The 23,369-nt window shown below is 38.8% G+C and overlaps 1 pseudogene; it reads right to left on the bottom strand.

Moving 5' to 3' along the window:
- Positions 1-6,954: 6,954 nt before the first annotated feature.
- LOC113902466 lies at positions 6,955-18,968 on the bottom strand (annotated as a pseudogene).
- Between the last annotated feature and the right edge of the window lie 4,401 nt (positions 18,969-23,369).

The raw sequence follows: 23,369 nt of genomic DNA on the forward strand, positions 1-23,369 counted from the left end.
ACACTGAAATTTGAATTTCATAAAATTTCTATGTTTCACTAAGTATGATCCTTCTTTTAATTTTTTTCACCATAATTTAAAAAGAAAAATGTAAAGACAATTCTCAGCTTTCAAATGGAACAAAAGGAGAACTGATCTCTGAGTCTTAGTGTGCTGAATTCTGGCCTTAATCATTTATCTAGACAACAGCTGGAGGCAGGAAAAAAAAAGATTTAAAAGACAGTAGAAAATATGGTTACTCCAAGTGGTTGAAGTAGGTGGAAAAGTAAGAATATTTAAGAATTATAACCAGCTATAACTCTTATTATTCTAGTTTTAAAATAGTTTTTACTACGCTATATCATGATAGGTCCATTGCATACTTGATCGAGAAGTATTAATAGAATAAGCAGCATCTGTAATAGGTTTGGAAATATACAAGAATAAGCTGGAAAGAGAAAGCAAGGAAAAATACAAACAGTCTTTGGAAAATTTAAAGAATCAGTTCAGTTCAGTTCAGTCGCTCAGTTGTGTCCGCCTCTTTGAGACCCCATGAATCGCAGCACGTCAGGCCTCCCTGTCCATCACCAACTCCCGGAGTTCAGTCAGACTCAGGTCCATCGAGTCAGTGATGCCATCCAGCCATCTCATCCTCTGTCGTCCCCTTCTCCTCCTGCCCCCAATCCCTCCCAGCATCAGAGTCTTTTCCAATGAGTCAACTCTTCACATGAAGTGGCCAAAGTAATCAAGTGTTAATTTAGATGGTATTATTTGTAAGATCCTAGGATATATTATTGAAAAAATAAGTGGAGAGGAAGAATGTACATAAGAAATACAATAGGAAGTCTCAATATTTCATGATTTATGGGATTGTAAAGGATGGTGGAATTTTGTTATGCAGTAATAGAGGAAAACACTGTAGATAAAGACAATTCCATGAATAACCATGAGAGACTATTAATGTGAGTGTATGTATGTTAATGTGAATTAATCTTGTTCTTCTGTTACATTACATTTTACAGTCACAGCCCACATTTATAATTAAGGATATGGGCTCCCTGAATGGTTGAGCATTAATTATGTTTATATTCAGTACCATGACCAGGTGTAATTCAGTAAATTATTGAGACTTAAGTAAATTCAATTATTTTAATATGTTTTTGTGAAGACCCTATTATAAGACTGGTATGTTTCTCATTATTAAGTTACAGATAGAAGTTAAGTACACAGTCTTGATTTCAGAAAGTTTACAAACTATTTTCAGAAGTCAGAAGACCTTAAAGTACAATGTGACTGATACTAAATCAAGAACATGGATAAAATGCAACACGGTCAATGAAGAAGGAAAGAACAGTTCTGCTCTAAACTGGGCAGAGGAAGGAGGTAGAAAAGTGAACCTGTTGGGCTAATGATGATACAATGTCTGGAAGTGATTTAATATTAAAAGTAAATATGGACTTCCCTGGGCGTCTAGTGGTTAAGAATCTGCCTGCCAATGAAGCAGACACAGGTTTGAGCCTTGGTCCAGGAAGATTCCACATGGCCTGGAGCAACTGAGCCCATGTGCCACAGCTACTGAGGCCTGCACACTCTAGAGCCTTCATGCTTCAAATACTGAAGTGCGGGGAGCGAGCTCCGCCCCTGGCAAAGGTCATGAGGAAGGAGGCTTGGCATACGCAAAGGCGGGATCAAGCCTCAGGAGTCTCCCTGGAAATTCTCGAGCAATCTACCCCCCAAACCAGAGTCTGCCTACTTTCTGCTTTGTGCTTTCACCTACACCTCTGACTTTACGGGGGGCTGTCCCCCACTACCTCTCTGAAAAAAGAGTTAGCTTACAGCTCCAGTTAATAATTCCTGGGTTGTGACAGTGTTTCAACCTACAAACTCCCTTGGAAGTCCTCTAGCCTGCCTGAATAGGTTTTTTCCGGCCACATGTGATTGCTCAGAGCCTCCAAACTGTGAGAGGCATGAGATGTTCTAAACTGTCTAAATACAGATTCCTTTGAGCAGTCAAAAGATTGATTAGAAATTGTATTGGTGAAGGGATTTTCACTTGTTGGGCCAATATTTGCTGCTAAGTCTCCATATCCCTTACCTGCTGTGTCCCTGGCAGTGTATTGATTAATATAATTGGTGTAAGTAGTAGCTTTAATGTTTGTAACCTGGGACCCTTGAGTTAATTCTTTTTCTTGTTATAGCCCACCACACCTTTGCTCTGTAGGATGCAACTTTATCTAATGCTTTTTGGAGGCTGGCGCCTGACTTTAGAATAATCACCTTTAGAGAAAAAGGCCTCCGGGCCAGAAGATGATGCAAATCACCTAAACTTTTGCATATGATAAGTTTGCAGGAAGAAAGCCAGGCTTACTGCATGACTCTACCCCTTCCCCCATTATCCTCTATGCATAACTTAAGGTATAAAAACTACTTTGGAAAATAAAGTGTGGGCCTTGTTCACCGAAACTTGGTCTCACCATGTCGTTCTTTCTCTTACATTCTGGCTGAATTATTCAGCCTCTTTTCTCCACTGAATTTCCTCACTGAGCTATCCTCATTCTATTACTCTTTATATCCTTAATTAACGTTTAATTAAGGAATTGTTTCCTGATCCTCGCTGACGCCATCCCCGCTTCAAATTCCCTGGATCCACCAGGGCTGGACCCCGGCACTGAAGTTCACGCATCCTAGAGCTCTTGGTCTGCAACAAGAGAAGCCACCACAGTGAGAAGACCATGCACACAACTGGAGAAAGCCCCCATGCAACAATGAAGACCCAGTACAGCCAGAAATAGATAAATAAGCAAGCCACTAGATTTCCCAAAGCATTTTGTCTCAGCTCTACTCTGTAATTATGTTCATTACCTAGAGTGGAAAGTCATTTTACGTGTAGGTCAATTAAATGGCATTAAAACTTTAATTTGATACCTCTACTTGCAGGATATGAGATGAATTTCTCCTGATTCTTTAACCCTTAAGTTATCATTTTACTGAAGAAAAATTATTGCCTTTGTGGCAATTCTCTTTCTGTTCACTACATGGGAGAAAAATGTGATGTTCCACATAATTATGCCAACACATACTTCAAAGCTTACACTATATTTCAGTTCTATAGCTTATATAATTGCTTCCAATTTTAAACTGCTTAAGGCCAATTAAATGAATGATTATTACAATTTTATTATTTCAATTAACCTTTAGTAAACTTTCAAATATCTAAATTTTTCTTTATAATGCCTGATGATAGTAGGCCAATGTGAGCTAATTCTAACAAGTTTTGGGGAGAGTTTAAAAAATGTATTTGTGAAATAATGTGTGTGTATGTATATATATATATATATATATATATACACACACACACACACACACACACACACACACATACACACACACCTACTTCAATGATAACTAGGATTAAAGTGCTATCATATTGTATTTCATAGATGTTTGTTTTGTCTTTTTTACAAAAATATATATCTTTTCTTGCTATGGTAATGTAAGTAGGCAATTCAAACCTAAATGAAAATATGCATTTGCCATTAAAAATGAAATCCCTCCAAATTCTACTGCAGTGTGAAGTAGGTGGATGAGCTGCAAGCTATTTAAACTTTTAAGGTTCTTTCCAATTACTCCATCTCTCTCTCTCTCTCTCTCTCTCTCTCTCTCTGTGTGTGTGTGTGTGTGTAGAGGGTGGATAATATTTCCTTAGTGTGCGGTTAAGACTGAAACTGTATATATCAAAATCATAATCATTTTCTTCTTTAAAAAAATTAAGCCCTGATATTTGGCTTCTGTCCTGTGAATTTGTTGATAGAACTAATGCTATACCTTCCGCAGACTTCATAATACCTTCTTCCTTCTAACTCAATCCAGCTTATATAAACATCTACATTAAGTGTATATATATATATATATATATATATATATACACACACACATATATATATAATACAATGAGTATATTTATACATATATATAATATCTTACAAATCACACGATTTAAATTAAAATGGTTTTTAATGTTCTAAATATTTTCAACAGAGAAGGGGTTAAAATATATATCCCCATATACACACACACACACACACACACACACACATATATATATGTATACACATACACATACATCAGAGAAGACGATGGCACCCCACTCCAGTACTCTTGCCTGGAAAATCCCATGGATGGAGGAGCTTGGTAGGCTGCAGTCCATGGGGTTGCAAAGAGTCGGATAGGACTGAGCGACTTCACTTTCACTTTTCACTTTCACGCACTGGAGAAGGAAATGGCAACCCACTCCAGTGTTCTTGCCTGGAGAATCCCAGGGACGGGGAAGCCTGGGAGGCTGCCGTCTATGGGGTCGCAAAGAGTTGGACATGACTGAAGCGACTTAGCAGCAGCAGCAGCATACACATACATCCCTAAATTGAATATTTGAATTTTGACATGTTATATTTGCTTTTTCTCATTTATCCCAAAACACCATCCTATAAAAACAAATTATGACCATTTCAATTCTTATTAAAAATGCATTTTTATACTTTTTTCTTGTGAAAAATGTTTCTATTGATTAGATACACTTCCCACTAAACAATGGTCAAAAATATAATCTTATACTTTGGTTTTTCTCATAATTCATGTTTATAGTCTAAGGTTTAGTGCACAGCTTTCAAAGTAATCATAAAGATGTAGTTAGAAATTTGGAAAAATCTCAGACATAAGTGATCTGTTAACTACTAGAATCTGAGTATTGGAAATGTGAAAATTAAAAACACTTTTGAACAGAACTGTTGAATAATAAACTCTGAAAACATATAAACTGTATAAGCAGTAAATAAATTAGAATGTAAAAATATGCAAGATTGAAAACTGTAGCAGTTATATAGTGGCATCACAATAGAAACATCAAAATATATGTGCCTGAAAGTACAAGATAGCAGAGTAAATCCAGAGCTTAAGAGTTACTTCTGAGAAAAATTAGGGTGAACAAACCATCTTAAAAGTTAGCCAAACCAAAAGTTAGCCCCCCCCCCAAAAAAAAGGATAAAAAGCAGCAGAAAAAATAGACTCATCAAATGCAGATAGTTAGCAAATATTTACTAGAATAATGGAGGCTTTGTGCTTTAGGGACGTAGCTCCAGATTCTGTAGTTTATAGAAACATAGGGCTTCCCTAGTAGCTCAGTTGGTAAAGAATCCGCCAGCAATGCAGGAAACCCCAGTTTGATTTCTGGGTGGGGAAGAGAAGGGAAAGGCTACCCAATATAGTATTCTGGCCTAGAAAATTCCATGGACTGCATAGTCCATGGGGTCGCAAAGAGTCGGACATGACTGAGCTACTTTCACTTTCAAAGGAGGTTCACTGAACAGACTGTATCTTGAAAACTTAGTAACATTATCTCAGAATTATGGAGAATGAGGAATAGCATAACACAGAGGAGAGGAACTGATCTAAAAGAAGACCTACTCTAATTATCTCTTGTCCCAATACAGATTAGAGGATAAATATTCTGTGTTTGCCAGCATGATAAAACAGAAGGATCATAAAAGCTCCACGTTAAATAGATTATTCAAAGACAGCATTTAACTAAAGTGCCAAACATAAATAGATGTAAGATACGTAGATAGGTAGGTAAAGGAATGCTGCAGTACACCCTACAAGGTTCAGGACAGCCCCATCTCAATAAAGATTTATCTGGTCCAGTATATTAACAGTGCTGAGACTGAGAAATCAATCCATAATTCCATTTAATGTTTTTAGTTGTTAGGTTACAATACACATCCTTATTAGTTTGCTGCATAACAACGAATCATAGTTTAGAGTGTTCTTATATATATACACACACACACACACATATATATATATATATATATATATATATACACACACACACACATATATATAAAACCACTACTTCTGCTTTATTGACTATGCCAAAGCCTTTGACTGTGTGGATCACAATAAACTGTGGAAAATTCTGAAAGAGATGGGAATACCAGACCACCTGACCTGCCTCTTGAGAAACTTATATGCAGGTCAGAAAGCAACAGTTAGAACTGGACATGGAACAACAGACTGGTTACAAATAGGAAAAGGAGTATGTCAAGGCTGTATATTGTCACCCTGCTTATTTAACTTATATGCAGAGTACATCATAAGAAGCGCTAGTCTGGAAGCACAAGCTGGAATCAAGATTGCCGGGAGAAATACCAATAACCTCAGATATGCAGATGACACCAGCCTTATGGCAGAAAGTGAAGAGGAACTAAAAAGCCTCTTGATGAAAGTGGAGAGTGAAAATGTTGGCTTAAAGCTCAATATTTAGAAAGCTTAGATCATAGCATCTGGTCCCATCACTTCATGGGAAATAGATGGGGAAACAGTGGAAACAATGTCAGACTTGGGCTCCAAAATCACTGCAGATGGTGACTGCAGCCATGAAATTAAAAGACACTTACTCCTTGGAAAGAAAGTTATGATCAACCTAGATAGCACATTGAAAAGCAGAGACATTACTTTGCCAACAAAGGTCTGTCTAGTCAAGGCTATGGTTTTTCCAGCAGTCATGTATGGATGTGAGAGTTGGACTGTGAAGAAAGCTGAGCGCCAAAGAATTGACGCTTTTGAACTGTGGTGTTGGAGAAGACTCTTCAGAGTCCCTTGGACTGCAAGGAGATCCAACCAGTCCACTCTAAAGGAGATCAGTCCTGGGTGTTTTTTGGAAGGACTTATGCTAAAGCTGAAACTCCAATACTTTGGCCTCCTCATGCGAAGAGTTGACTCATTGGAAAAGACCCTGATGCTGGGAGGGATTGGGGGCAGGAGGAGAAGGGGACGGCAGAGGATGAGATGGCTGGATGGCATCACCGACTCCATGGACTTGAGTTTGAGTGAACTCCGGGAGTTGGTGATGGACAGGGAGGCCTGGTGTGCTGCAATTCATGGGGTCGCAAAGAGTCAGACACGACTGAGCAACAGAACTGAACTGATACATACATTTATTATCTTGTCATTTCTGCAAATAATGCAGAGACCTCTTGGGGTCTCAATAGGAGGAAATCAAGTTGTCATGTAGATTACATTCCCATCTTGTGTTTCCAAGCTTTTTCACATTACTGGCAAAATTCAGTTCCAAGAGCCTATAGAACTGAGGTATTTTCTTGCCAGCAGTCATTCTGGGTTTCTCTCAACTACCAAAAGCTGCCTTCACTACGTAGCCAGATGGCCCTATCACAAGGAAGCTTATTTCTTATAGGCCAGCAGAAGACTCCCATTTCAGTTTGCTATGAAGATGTCATATAACATCATTTAATCATGGGAACAACTATCTCATCACCTTTGCTACACAAGGTAAAGGAATGAAGTGCGCCACAGTCCCATCATATTCATAGGTCCTGCCCACCCTCAAGAGAAGGATATTAAACAAGGTGCATACATTAGGGGCTAGAAATCTTGGGGACCACCTTAGAATCCTGCATACCACAGCTTAATGTGTGGACCCACAGTTATTCTCTCGCTAAAATACAAAATACTGTCATCTCTTCCAAAGTTCTCAAAAGTAGAATTCTGTACAGCATTAGTCCAAAGCCCCTATAATCTCCTTATATGCAACCAAATCTCATCATGTCATCAGTACAAAGTCCAAAATCTAAATCAGATCCAGATGTGGGTAAACTCCAGGCTGTAAATTGATATAGTATAGTTGATATATTACAAGTTCTCACTCTGTGGAACTGTGAACCTGAAGAAACAAGTTATCTACCTGAAGCTGTCTGAATAAATGGTGGAAAATTGGCTCTTTCTTAATTAGGTTTTAAAGCCTGGAAATAATATTTCCTTAGCTCTTGATTCTATCCTCTATGTTGTCTTTACTTGCAAAAGTAAAGTTAGAATGTGTTTTCAATGTCTGACAGGCTTTTGCATTGATTTTTTTTTTCCGTTTCTGCATATCAACAACTTTATTTTTGAGTGTCACAAACTTAAATCAGAATACTTAAAAAAATATCATTCTGCATGCACTTAACAAATCTGACAAAGGAGGAGGAGTACATTAACTTGCATTATGCTATGGAGTTTGAACTGAATAGTCAATGAACACATATTTAAAATCATTAGGTACAGGTAACCATGAACACTTCACTGCATTAATCAGATGGCATCCTACTTCTATGCACACGTTCATGTAACACTATGAGTAATTACCCTGCAGCAGAGGCAAAATGGAGATGGAATCTCCCTAGAAAGCAAGTTTACGGGATTAAATAGTGTCGTTTTCATCATCATCATTACTACCGAGAACAAAGCTGCTGCCTGTGGACAAGGGTCCTTCCTCCTTAACATCCCCTAAACCACCCACAGTCCCTCTCTCGTCAGACAATTTGTCACTGGAATCGTCATCAAAAAACTTCTCGCTGGAATCATCTTCAAACACCTTTTCATCTATGTCTTCATCTTCCTTTACATCTCCATCTTCCTCATCTTCTTTTCCATCTGAATCTTCAAAGACCTTTTCATCTTCTTCATCCTTTTCATCAGCATCTTCACATTCCTTTTTGTCTGCATCTTCTTCATCCTCCTCCTCTGATTCATCATCAAATACCTTTCCATATGCATCCTCCTCTTCTTCCTTTTCATCTGACTCTTCGTCAAACTCTTTCTCAGAGCCTTCTTCATCAAACACTTTTTCAGAGCTGTCATCTTCGAATTCTGATTTTTCAGATTCATTTTCTTCTAACTCTTTTTCCAGAATGTTTTCATTAAATTCCTTGTCAGAGGCATCTTCCTCAAAACCTTTCTCAAGGCCATTTTCTTCTAACTCTTTTTCAGAGCCATTTTCAAACTGCTTTTCTGAGCAGTCTTTAGACTCTTGTTCTGAGTCGTCATCTTCAGAAGCCACCTTTTGGGGGCTGGCCTCCCCCTCAGACTCCTTGCCAGGGCCTTCTTCTTCAGACTCCTTCTCATGGCCATTCTTGTCAGGATCCGTTTTGAGTTTCTTCTTTTTGGATTCTTTTTCAGGGACAGTCTCTTTTGACTCTTTGTTAGGATTACCTTCTTCATGCTCTTTCTCAGGGCTGCCTTCTCCAGACTCTCTCTCTGGGAAGTCTTCTTCACGCTCTCTTTTGGGACAGGCTGCCTTAGACTCTCTTTCAAGGCAGCTCTCTTCAGATTCTTCTCGGGAACCTTCAGCTTCTTTTTCAGGGCCACTTTCTTTAGCATCTTTTTCAGAAGCAGCTTCTTCAACTTCTCCCCCATCTTCCATTTTTTCAAACTTCTTTTCATCTATAGGTTCTTCAAATGCCATTTCAGTTGCAGCTGCTTGAACATTTGTTTGAGATGTGCCAGGATGCTCAGAAAAATGCCTAACTCTAGAAGACCCTGCCCTCTCTGGAGCACGGATGGAATCTGAACGCTGCAGGCCTCTGTTGGCCTCAGGAGCATTGAGGAAAGCCTCCCATCCTCTCAGCCTTTCCTCCCTTTCGCTTGTGGTCTCCTCCACCTGACAATCTGTAGTTCCATCCCACGCTTGGGCAGTGATTTGACGCCCACCAAACCACCTTCCATTGAGGGTTTGAATACAATAATCAGCTTCCTCTGGACTCCTAAAGGACACAGAGGCCACACCATCAGGGTGTCTATCAAAGAGAAGGAGCTTCCTAATTTGTCCAAACTTTGAACACTCTACTCGAAGGTCTTCTCTGATTTCATTCAACACCAGTGGATCATCCTCAAAATCCACTGGATGAAACATGTTTTTGATGATGACAACTCGCTCATGGTGCATTCGGGATGAGCCAGCTTGTCTCTCAGGTCTCCAATCCAACTGCTTTTGTTGCATAGACAGCTTTTTCTTGTAGTCTTTGCACTTCTTCTTCTTCTTTGAGGCATCATATTCTCCCTTTAACTGAAATTTTGCCACCTCCACATGTAATCTGTAGCCTCTAATTTCACCTTCATCCAAAAGTTTTAATGCCAGATCCACAGATTCTCTCTTCAAATAACAGCAAAGTCCATCTCCTTTAAGATTTCCTTGATCATCTTTATAAAGCTTGACCTTAAAGTCTCCCGTTTGAGGATCTCTCATAATAATGCCGAACTTCGACATGAGCTGTATAAATTCATCCACTGTAATGTCTGGAGGCAAACCAGACACATAAACATTTGTATTTCTGTCGTCTTCAACATGAAACCATCCTGATTCAGTCTTTCTCTTTTCTCCCTTCTTTTTCAGATCACTGGGATCAGGGGGTTGTCTTTGCGGAGGTTCTTCTGCAGTCCTAGCACTGACATCTTGGACACTTGCAGTAGAATTAGATGCACCATCATTAGAAAAGCCATAATTGGCCTGATACGTAGCAATGAAATCTTCAGTGATCTTGGGGAACCAAGCCTTCTTGTCTAGGTCCCACTCGTATGGGGTGTCAGTCGGCTGCTGTCTGAAAGAATCGGTTTCTGCACCGGGATCTTTCTCAGTGCCGTTGTCCTTGGTGTCTCTGTACCATTCTTGCACTCGCAACTGCTCATCAAACTTGTCATTCACATCCAAGTTGTTGCCACTCATGTTGCCCACTTAGCCTAGAGGCAAGGTCCGGTTGAGCGAAGAGGCCGAGCTGATGCTGGAAGGGAACAGAGAAAAGGAGGTTGGCCACACTCAGTCTGCTCCCCACTGCCCCCGGCCCGCCTCCCCGCGGCATCCCAGCAGCCCCCGGGATGTCAGGGCTATTCGCCGGCCGCACCGCTCCCCATCCCCCACGCTCCATCCGCTGCCCAGGCTTTTGCATTTTATATTCTGTCTTTCACTTCAAGCCAACAGTGTTTCTGTCAATACAATTTTCTCAAGAACCTTGTGTGTCTTGCTTGCATTTTATTGAGATTCTTCACATTAGATAAAATATTCTGAAGCTTCCTAGAGCCCTCAGGTTTGGTTGAGAACATCTGTGAATTTCATCCTTAATCTCCTGAAGGGGCACTTTGATTAAATACTCTGAAGTTTCAAACTAATGTTATATAGTAGCAAAAAAAGCATAATAACAAACTTTTTTTTTTTTCCCTCTCTGTCCCTTTTAGCACCATTTCTGCCTTAAAACATCATCTGGGAGGTTGAAACTTTTCACAATTACCCAGTCCAGGTTCTATTTGGTTTAATGGTAATTCCATCAGTTTATTTCTCTGCTCTCACATTTTATTGTAAGCAGCAGTAATAAATCATGCATCTTTAACACTAAACTTGAAAACTCTCTCAACTAATTATCTAAGTCCATTGTATACAAGTTCTGCATTCCACATAATTATAGGACATATTTTCACTAAGGTCACCATCACTACTGCATCACAAGGATCTTATCTTCCTCAAGTCTCTAATAATGGATTGCTCATTTTCTTCTCATCCCTAACCAACAGCATCTTTAAAGTTCATATTTCTACCAACAGTATATACAAGGCAATTTAGTCTATTCTGCTTCTCAAATTTTAGTATGTACCTTCTGCCTGCCTCCAGTTCCACTTAAGACACTGCGAGGTAATCATTATGGCAGCTTCCGAATTCTATATACTACCAACTTCACTGCCTAAAACCACATCAGTGTATTATCTTGGACTTTCTGGAGGCTAGAAATCTGGGTGTGGTATAACTAGGTTCTCTTCTTAGGGTCCAGATGGTGTTATCCAGACTGAATTCTCCTCTGGAACTTAGGTCCTCTTCAAATTTATTTAGGTTTTTCACAGAATTCAGTTACATTTGGCTCTAAAGCTCTACTTTCTTGCTAGCTTGAGGTTTCTGTCAGCATCTGGAGACCACACTTTGGTCCTAGCCACAATCCTTCCTACAACATGGCAGCTTTCTTCTTCAAAGGAGAATCTTATTCCTGTTTACTCAGAGGAGTTATATAGTGTATTGCATTCAGGGGCATGGCTACTCAATAACCAATTCCACATATGTAGCCCATTCAAGAGAAGACTATCCATCATACTGATCAGTCCTGCCTATAATCAGAAAGAAGAGATTTTATAGAGCACATACAATGAAGAATAGGAAACTTGGATGCCATCTTGGAATTTTGTCTACCACAACATCTTAAACTTTTTAGTTTACCTTCAATTAATTGTACTACTTAAACTCTAGAATAAGAATCTTGCACTAGTAATGTGTATTACTGTGTCACTGGTGTATGCATTTCAGTATTGGATATATTACAAATTCCACTGTGCACTGTATTACTTTTGCTTACCTTTCAATTGCATTTTAAAGACATTTAAACAATAAGAACAATAAATAGCTTATATGTTTCCACATATTCCTGACTTTTGCTACACTTATCTGCATCAGATATCTATCTGGTATCATTTCTCTTCCTAACCTTCCTTGTTGTGCAGGTGTTCACTTCAGTAATGCTTTCAAGATTTGTATGCTGAAGAAGGCTTTCCTTTTACCTTTGTATTTGAAAGACACTATCTCTGGGTGTAGGATACAAGTAGCCCGTTTTTTGTTTTCTATCAACATTTTAAATGTGTTTTCTGCCTTGCACTGTTTCTGAGGAGAGTTCTGCTTTGATACTCATCTTTGTTCCCTTTGATGTAGTTTGTCTTTATTTTCTGGCTACCTTTAACATATTCTCTTCATCATTCATTTAAGCAATTTGATTTTGAATTACCTGGGTAATAGTTTTCTTCAACATTTTTGTGTTTGAGTTTTATTAATATTCTTGGTTCTATATATTTATAGTTCCTTCCCACTTGGAAAACTCTTAGTGTTATTTCAATTTTTTTCTTGTTATCTTTCTTTCTCATTGCAATCCTTCAGGGACTCAAATTATATTTGAAATATTTAAGTATATTTAAGTATTTCAGTCTACTTAAAATTTCCCAAAGTACACTAGAACATTTTTTCAATTCTATTTTTTATTCCCAGTTCCAAATTTGATTATTTTATTTTGTCTTCACATTAACTAATTGGTGTCTAATCTGCTGCCAATAAATTTCTGTGCATTTGTCATCTTAGAAGCTATATTTTTCATCCATAGAATTTCAATTTGGTTATTCTGAAAATATCTATTCCACTACTTTATGTAATAAATCTATACTTCTCTGCCAATGTGAACATGTTTAAAATAGTTATATTAATTTTTAATACCCTTACTTATTAATTCTATTTTCTGTGTTAATTCTGGATCTACTTCTACTGATTTTTTAAATCCTCATTATGGGTTATATTTTCAAGCTTATTTGCATGCATGTAACAGCATATTGAAAAGCAGAGACATTACTTTGCCAAAAAAGGTCTGTCTAGTCAAGGCTATGGTTTTTCCTGTGGTCATGTATGGATGTGAGAGTTGGACTGTGAAGAAAGCTGAGCACCGAAGAATTGATACTTTTGAACTGTGGTGTTGGATAACTCTCTTGAGAGTCCCTTGGACTACAAGGAGATCCAACCAGTCCAGTCTGAAGGAGATCAGCCCTGGGATTCCTTTGGAAGGACTGATGCTAAAGCTGAAACTCTAGTACTTTGGCCACCTCATCCGAAGAGATGACTCACTGGAAAAGACTCTGATGCTGGGAGGGATTGGGGGCAGGAGGAAAAGGGGACGACAGAGGATGAGATGGCTGGATGGCATCACTGAGTCGTTGGACACGAGTTTGAGTGAACTCCGGGAGTTGGTGATAGACAGGGAGGCCTGGCGTGCTGCAATTCATGGAGTCGCAAAGAGTCGGACACGACTGAGCAACTGAACTGAACATTTTATTAGATGCAAAAAACTGAATTTTCTCTTGTTGAGTTGTGAATATTTTTATAGTCCTTTAAATTTTCTTTAGTTTGTTCTGGGACTCAATTAAATTACTTGAAAACAGTTTGAAACTTTGAAGTCATATTCTTAATGATGTTAGGCAGAAACAGAACAGACTTTAATTCAGAGCATGCAGGGAACAGGAAAATGAAACTTTGGTGTGTCCATTGATTCACAGGAGCTATTTGATGCAGGATGTTACTTATCTCCTGGACTCTATCACTCAGCTGTGTGTGTGTTTGTGTGTGAGTGAGGGGATGTATGCCATCCCTTTTCCTAGTTCCAAATTCAAGCTGGTCTTCAGATCCAAAGGGATAGTATATGTCGCATTATAGAAGCTGATATCATGCTCTTCTTATCCACTTTTGACTGTTTTTGTGTACAGGAAAATGAATTGCAAAATTATGCTTCTTCAAGTATATATACATTATTTTATTTTTTTCTACATATTATTTTATGTTTTTAATTTTTTATTTATTTTTTTAACTTTTATTTTATTTTTAAACTTTACAATATTGTATTGGTTTTGCCAAATATCGAAATGAATTCGCCACAGGTATACATGTGTTCCCCATCCTGAACCCTCCTCCCTCCCCATACCATCCCTCTGGGTCGTCCCAGTGCACCAGCCCCAAGCATCCAGTATCGTGCATCGAACCTGGACTGGTGACTCGTTTCATACATGATATTATATATGTTTCAATGCCATTCTCCCAAATCTTCCCACCCTCTCCCTCTCCCACAGAGTCCATAAGACTGTTCTATACATCAGTGTCTCTTTTGCTGTCTCGTATACAGGGTTATTGTTACCATCTTTCTAAATTCCATATATATGTGTTAGTATACTGTATTGGTGTTTTTCTTTCTGGCTTACTTCACTCTGTATAATAGGCTCCAGTTTCATCCACCTCATTAGAACTGATTCATATGTATTCTTTTTAATGGCTGAGTAATAAATTTCCTAAGTCTATAGATAGAGATAAACATGTAATAAATAAAATGTAAATTTTTTATATTAATCACATTCTAAATTGTCAGATAATAGACCATATTCAGTTCAGTTCAGTCACTCAGTCGTGTCCGACTCTTTGTGACCCTATGGATTGCAGCACGCCAGGCTTCCCTGTCCATCACCAACTCCTGGAGCCTATCAAACTTATGTCCATAGAGTAGGTGATGCCATCCAACCATATGATAGACCATAATATCATCACAAAATTGTTTCAGTATAATGCATTAACACAAGAAAGACAGGGGTAAACTGTGTATTCATCAGATTAGTAAAATATTCATATCTAGATTGTTAATAAGTTAGTTTAGTATGATATTTCAAGATTATCATTATTTCTTAGTGGAAATATGAGGACTAAAATAAAATTTTGAAAAGCTACTTAATATATTCAAAAGGTTAAAACCATTAGTGTAGATGTTAAACATTGCATAGTTTACCTATCAGTCTTCTTATTAATTTTTACATTTCAAGTAAATTCTCCATTGTTCCTTAGTACCTGTATCAATTGTCTTTAACTATAAAGTTTCTACACATTACTTTGATTCCAGTTAGTAACTGGGACCGGAGAAGGCAATGGCACCCCACTCCAGTACTCTTGCCTGGAAAATCCCATGGGCACAGGAGCCTGGTAGGCTGCAGTCCATGGGGTCGCTAAGAGTCAGAAACGACTGAGCGACTTCACTTTCACTTTTCCCCTTCATGCACTGGAGAAGGAAATGGCAACCCATTCCACTGCTCTTGCCTGGAGAATCCCAGGGACGGGGGAGCCTGGTGGGCTGCCGTCTATGGGGTCGCACAGAGTCGGACACGACTGACGCGACTTAGCAGCAGCAGTAACTGGAATATGTGAAGAAACTTATTATTAAAGAGTCCTACTGTTATTAGTGGCTTTCCAGGTGGTGCTAGTTGTAAAGAACTTGCCTGACAATGCATGAGACACAAACGATGAGGGTTTGATCCCTGAGTCTGGAAGATCCCCTGGAGAAGGAAATGGCAACCCAATCCAGTACCCTTGCCTGGAGAACCCCATGGACAGAGGAACCTGGCAGGCTACAGATCCTGGGGTTGCAAAGAGCTGGACAGGACTAAAGTGACTTAGCATGCATGTACTGTCATTAAAAAATTTTCAGTCTCTGATAATAGAGTTAAATGAAACAATGTTCTTGATTTTAGGCATAGCATGTTTTTATCTACAATTTAGACTCAAAATAAAGTGTTTGATTATTTATCTTATTAATGTATATTTACTAATAAAAGTATTAATGAACATTTTTTAAGATGCTAAACTTTAGACTGCTTGAAAAGATATTCATATTTGAAAGCATCTGATTCTCACTTTATGTAATAATTAATGTTTCAAACTCCAGAGAAGAAAATAGTGTCCAGTGAATAATAAAATATTCCAACTTTCAAACAAAGTAGTCTGACAGTGTACTTTCATAGAAACAACTGAATATGTTCAAAATTTATTACTCTCATGAAAATGAAATGTTTCAATAGCACCAACTATTTTAAGACATTATATAATGTGGATTTTTTTTCAGTAAGTTTGACTGCAGGAGATTCTGCCTAGTTTATTACCCTTTTTATACAGTCAATATCTGTGGTGCTCAGTTCATACACACAAATTTTATATTTTATTCACATTTCTATTCCAAGATCAACTATATACACTTTTTAATATGTCAATATATGTTTATGTTTGTCCATATTTAATAAGATACGATGCAAATAGCTGAAAATGCATACATTTTAATTGATCACACTTTGTTGTAATAAAGAAAATATATTATTGGGAGACTTTCTTAATAACATTTAAAAATTTGTTCTTACAGTAAAAAAATAAAATAAATATAATTTATTATTCATATTTACTTATTAAATGTTTCAAATAAGTAGAATTTAGAATTCATTGTTTTATGTGATATCAAATTATTTCAAATTCTATTTAAAAGTGAGATTTTTAATCTTTTGTTCTTTTTTTGAGTTTGATTACCTTCCATTTCTTAAGACTCTTAAAAATTCTGATATTGAAAATGAGAGAAAGTGAAAATGTTAGTTGCTCAGTCAGGTACAACTATTTGCAACCCCATGGAGCCCACCAGGCTCTCTGTCCGTGGAATCCTCCAGGCTGAAATACTGAAGTGGGTTGCCATTCCCTTCTCAAGGGGATCTTCTCCACCCAGGGATCTAACCCAGGTTTTCCTCACTGGAGGCAGATTCTTTAACATCTGAAAGAAATGGTGTTATATGTTGTATGATACCAATCACTTCACTTTTCAAACAATGTGTATATTATACACTGAATAAAAATATTTGCTTCTACAGTAGCTAAATATAAAATGTTTTGAATGAATCAATTTACTCTCTGCTTCCCTTGTGGCTCAGCTGGTAAAGAATTCACCTGCAATGCAGGAGACCTGGGTTCGATCCCTAGGTGGGAAGATCCCCTGAAGAAGGGAAAGGCTACCCACTCCAGTATTCTGGCCTGGAGAATTCCATGGACTACATAGTCCATGGGGTCGCAAAGAGTCGGACAAGACTGAGCAACTTTCACTTAAGCTCACTTAAGCTTATCATTTCATAAGGACTGAAGATATTTCTACATAGATCAAAGGAATAATTGTACCTGTTTCATGAAAGTGAAAAGTGAATGTGAAGTCGTTCAGTCGTGTCCGACTCTTAGCAACTCCATGGACTGCAGCCTACCAGGCTCCTCCGTCCATGGGATTTTCCAAGCAAGAGTACTGGAGTGGGTTGCCATTGCCTTCTCCATTCATGCAGTTTAGGTACATGCTAAATTGTAAACTATATTATGATAGGCCATTGTGGAATTTCTAACAATGTAGCTCACTTAAAAAATACCTTATTATGATATAAAGGCATATTTTATTTTATTTTTGTCATTAACATAGCCTACTTTAATGCCATATCCAGGTATTTATAGCCTGTATAATATTAGAAATGTAATTCTCACTCTAACAATTAAATTACTCAACTGGTCATTTCAAATATAAAGTTCTACTGTAATTGAAATAAAATTGGTGGTAAATATCAAGCCCTCCTATCATGAAATATTCATGCAACATATTTATGATCATAGTAATATCTTAAAGTTATATATTAATGCTTAAAAGTATGAATTAGGAGACTGTATAATTACTTATTACATAAAAAATATTTCTGACTCTTGTACCACTCAGGAAATCTTGATATCATGGAAATACATGTTTACTTGTTTCTTGTGATTATTGTTTAGTTGCTAAGTCATGTCTGATCCTTTTGTGACCCACCTCCCGCCCCCCACCCGCCCCACCCTACTCCACTGTAGCTATCCAGCCACCCTTGTCCATGGATTTCCCAGGCAAGAATACTGGAGTGGGTTGCCATTTCCTCCTCCAGGGGATCTTCCTGACCCAGGGATTGAACCTGCATCTCCTATATCTCCTGTATTGGCAGGCAGTTTTTTTTTTTTTTTTTTAAACAGCTGAGCCACCTAGGAAACCCTTAAACCCAGTGCAAAACACTATATAGGCATGCAAATACGTATTAATATTACATATTTATTTTAACATTATGTAGTAACAATTCCGGAGAAGGTAATGGCACCCCAGTCCAGTACTCTTGCCTGGAAAATCCCATGGACGGAGAAGCCTGGTAGGCTGCAGTCCATGGGGTAGCAAAGAGTCAGACACGACTGAGCGACTTCACTTTCACTTTTCACTTCCATGCATTAGAGAAGGAAATGGCAACCCACTCCAGTGTTCTTGCCTGGAGAATCCCAGGGACAGGGGAGCCTGGTGGGCTGCCGTCTAAGGGGTCGCACAGAGTCGGACACTACTGAAGCGACTTAGCAGCAGCAGCAGTGGGCTTCTTAAGGGAACAAAATTGTAAGAGTCTTTCTCCTATTTTTTCAAAATTTTAAACCTCTAGGAAATGTAAATGTTTCCCAGGATACTGTGAAAACCCACCCGTTCTGGTACCCACAAAGTCCCCTGGGTCCAAGGGAAAAACGAGAGAACATGGGTGATAAGGTCTTACCTCTTCCTCTGGGTTAGTCTAGTTTCATTTTTCTGTCACGGACAGTGAGCAGAGGCCTCACACCTAACACATGGGATTAGTGTTCCCAGCAAAGAATCACTTCGAGCAACAGGGCACTTTGGCCAGCTGCCTGGTGGAGATACGCGGCCCAGGACACTTCAGCTCAAGATGGCGATGCCGACTCCACCCCAACGCTGTGCGCAAGGGCTCTGCGCTCCTCACGTCAGCCTGAAGCTCCGTGCGCAGCACGGCTGTGCCCTGACCCCTTGACTCGCGAGAACTCTGCGCTGTCTTCCCGGACAGGAACACCAAAGAGCAGCCAGACCACTGGCACGTAAGGGAGAGCTGTGCTCTAGAGTGGGAGTTGGTACCTCTCGATTCCTTGATGAAAGAGTAAAGCTTCCTTTTGCTTCTGAACCGAACTCCAATCACCCGCTAAGGGCTCAAAAGACCTAGCACACGAGGAGGCTTATTTGGGGCTGACTCAAGAGGTAACAGTGAGAGGTATGGTATTTTATAAATGTTTAAAAGAAAACCATCTTGTAGAAACAGAAAATAATTTTTATAATGCTCTCTTGTAAATTCAGCATTTTATCCACAAATGTTTCTGAATGAAATAGGTTTTTTATGACAGCCCTGGTTGCTCTTCTGCTTTATGAAATTCAAAGGATACCAAATGAAAAAGACTTTGTATAATGATTGAAGCTGTGCTGGTCACTCTGTTCGTCATTCCGCAGAGTAAGCCTTCCGGTAAGCGTTTCACTTTAGCTCTTAGGAAAAAGCTATACTGGAAACAAAGAAACTCATGACTTTACAACAGGCTTCCCTGATAGCTCAGTTGGTAATGAATCCGCCTGCAATGCAGGAGACCCCGATTGGATTCCTGGGTCGGGAAGATCCGTTGGAGTAAGGGGGAGGCTACCCACTCCAGTATTCTTGGGGTTCCCTTGTAGATCAGCTGGTAAAGAAACCACCCACAATGAGGGAGACCTGGCTTCAATTCCTGGGTTGGGAAGATGCCCCAGGGAAGGGAAAGGCTGCCCACTCCAGTATTCTGGCCTGGAGAATTCCATGGACTATACGGTCCATGAGGTCCCAGCAAGTTGGATAGACTGAGCAACTTTCACTTTCACTCCTAGGTTATGGGGTAAAACAATTGAATCCTTAAGACCAGAATGCCAGATTGCACTGTTTTCTTTCACTTAACATCAACAACCAGTGATTTTATGTTACCTTGATATTTGTACACCTAATGCAGAATCATGGTGGTCAAGGCTGTTACAACAAATTCCATAGGCCTGTCAGTGGTTAGTTCAAGATAGTAAAGAAATGAGGAAAATGACTGAGTTTCAAAATTTTTCTGCAGTTTGAACTCTTAAGGTCACATTGCCATCTGTGTGTATGTGTGTTCAGTCAACTCAGTCCTGTCCGACTCTTTGCAACCTCATGGACTGTGAGACTCCTCTGTCTATTTGCGATTCTCCATGCAAGAATACTGGAGAGGGTTGCTATTTCCTCCTCCAGGGGTTCTTTCCAACCCAGGAACTACTTCAGCTACTTTTCTATTCCAAACTATCCTAAGGTCTTTCATTCTTTTCCCTCCTTACACATTTTTTTTTTTTTTTAAGGAACCTTTGTCTTTATTGTTGCTATCACATTGGTTGTTTGGGTTGTTGTTCCTGGAATCCATGTTTATCTCTACTTTTATGATTTATCTTTGCTTGTTTAGAACTCAGTTCAGTTCAGTCACTCAGTTGTGTCCGACTCTTTGTGACTCCTTGAATCGCAGCACGCCAGGCCTCCGTGTACATCACCAACTCCCAGAGTTCACCCAAACTCATGTGCATCGAGTTGGTGATGCCATCCAGCCATCTCATCTGTTGTCCCCTTCTTCTCCTGCCCTCAATCTTTCCCAGCATCAGGGTCTTTTCCAATGAGTCAACTCTTCTCATGAAGTGGCCAATGTATTGGAGTTTCAGCTTTAGCATCAGTCCTTCCAAAGAACACCCAGGACTGGTCTCCTTTAGGATGGACTGGTTGGATCTCCTTGCAGTCCAAGGGACTCTCAAGAGTCTTCTCCAACACCACAGTTCAAAAGGATCAATTCTTCGGCACTCAGCTTTCTTCACAGTCCAACTCTAATATCCATACATGACCTGGAAAAACTATAGCCTTGATTAGACAAACCTTTGTTGGCAAAGTAATATCTCTGCTTTTGAATATGCTATCTAGGTTGGTCATAACTTTCCTTCCAAGGAGTAAGCATCTTTTAATTTCATGGCTGCAATCACCATCTGCAGTGATTTTGGAGCCCCAGAAAATAAAGTCTGACACTGATTCCCTATCTATTTCCCATGAAGTGATGGGACCAGATGCCATGGTCTTCATTTTCTGAATGTTGAGCTTTAAGCCAACTTTTTCACTCTCCTCTTTCACTTTCATCAAGAGGCTTTTGAGTTCCTCTTCACTTTCTGCCATAAGAGTGGTGTCATCTGCATATCTGAGGTTATTGATATTTCTCCCAGCAATCTTGATTCCAGCTTGTGCTTCTTCCAGCCCAGCGTTTCTCATGATGTACTCTGCATATAAATTAAATAAGCAGGGTGACAGTATTCAGCCTTGATGTACTCCTTTTCCTATTTGGAACCAGTCTGTTGTTCCATGTCCAGTTCTAACTGTTACTTCCTGACTTGCATATAGGTTTCTCAGTGGAGCCAGAAGTCTATCCTAATTCTTAATTTTGGCAGATACTGTCTGGAAATACTACATCGAGTTCTTTAGCATATCTAGTGTAAGATTCTGCTTGAATACCTGACCCAGCAAATCCTTGTTCAGTGTAAATCTCAGTTGTGCATTGACTTTGCCAACTGCTAGCTTAGATGGCAGCATTTCCTGGGTTTCTAATGCAGTGACTGACCATCTAAGCATTTGCTCTTTGACCTCCAAAATTCTCTCTTCCATTTATTCCCTTTTTGTCTTTTTTTGCTTGCTTCCGGTTCACACCTTTAAAAAATCATTTAGTGGAGTTTTGGGAGAGTGTGATAAAAATGAGTATAGTATGTTTAATCTTATCCTTTAAAATCAGAAGTCAGCAGTGCATTTTATGCATTTATACTGAGGGAGACAACTATTTTTCAGGTAGTATTATAATGGGGAATTTATTTCACCTTAGAAATGAATGCAAATGCATATCTGAAAGGCAGAATAGAAATCCAGCATGGAATAAATAAGATTTTCAAATTAAAGGCAACAAGAGGGTTTAAAAATACTGCAGTACTTACTGAGGTAAGCATGCTTTTTATTGCTCCCTTTAATGTTCATACTTATTAATAGTTTTATCATGGAATTCTTTGGTTCTCATTTAGTTTGCATTATAATTGATTTCTCATTCAAGCGGTACACAATATTCATTCACACCTTGTTATGAATCTGTCAAATTAACACCTCTTAAGTGGAGCACAGATTGCTGGATGGTGACCCATGGTTCAATAACAGACTACAAGAAAAATTGAAATGGAGATGCTTATTACAAGTCCTAGAGGAAGTGGTCTTACAGGGCCACACAGAGTAGTCACAGCAAGGTACAAACAGACAAGAGTCAGCACCTAGGGCACATGCTTTCATTAGGGTTCTCCTGTGAAGTGGTTTGGAATTCCCAGGTTAGGGCCAGAATGGAAGATTCAAGCCATAGGAGTGGAGTTTGGGTAAGCATCATGGAGGTCTTATTTAATGACACATAAAGGGAAGGTGTTAGGAGACTGGGGAGCTTGTTGATCACAAGGCCTGTTGGGGAAGTCCCCTCAGGGATTTATAGTTGCTTGTGACTCTGCCACTGGGCTGCTATCTAAGCATGTGCTTGCATGAGAGAGCTAATGTCAGTTTATGGTCCCCCAAGCAGTTTGGCCAAACAGGACAGATGCCAAGGCAGCAATGCTGGTGAAACAGCTTAGCTAAATTCTTCATACATCAGCTGGAAGAAAAGGTGACTGCTATTTTTGTCTAAGGTAGATCCAGGGATTGTCAACCTCTGTGTAAATCCATAGGATCAGTACTGTTTCTGACTTACTCATTTCTCAATGAGAAATATTCAACTTACATATTTCTTAAAGAAGGTTAATCCCAGTTTTGACTGATAGCTTAATGAAATTGCACCATAAGGATTTTTATTTTATCATTATAATTGCATTATTATTGCATTAGAAGGATTCACATATCTACAAACACATATATTTGGTTATGTAATTTAAAAAATAATACTATAAGTAAAATCATTTTTAGATAAAATTGTTTTAAAGGAGCAAATTTATTAAAGATTATATAACTCAATTAAGCCATGTTTGAAGAGTATTTCTAATATTTGAATTTCCTATATTTTCTTTGATTTTTCAAAACATAAGATTTATTCATAGTTGTTTGTGCTTGCAGAATTCTTTCCCTGTGACTTCTTTTCCTCTTAAATTAGGTCAGTGGATGGAAGGAAAAAAGAAGACTTCCATCCCCATCACAAAAATGCAATTATAATGGGGTCAGATGGAAAGTTAGTCAGAGATGTCCCAGTTTCTTGA

The sequence above is a fragment of the Bos indicus x Bos taurus genome, chromosome 12 (assembly GCF_003369695.1).
Source record: "Bos indicus x Bos taurus breed Angus x Brahman F1 hybrid chromosome 12, Bos_hybrid_MaternalHap_v2.0, whole genome shotgun sequence".
Lineage (NCBI taxonomy): Eukaryota > Metazoa > Chordata > Mammalia > Artiodactyla > Bovidae > Bos > Bos indicus x Bos taurus.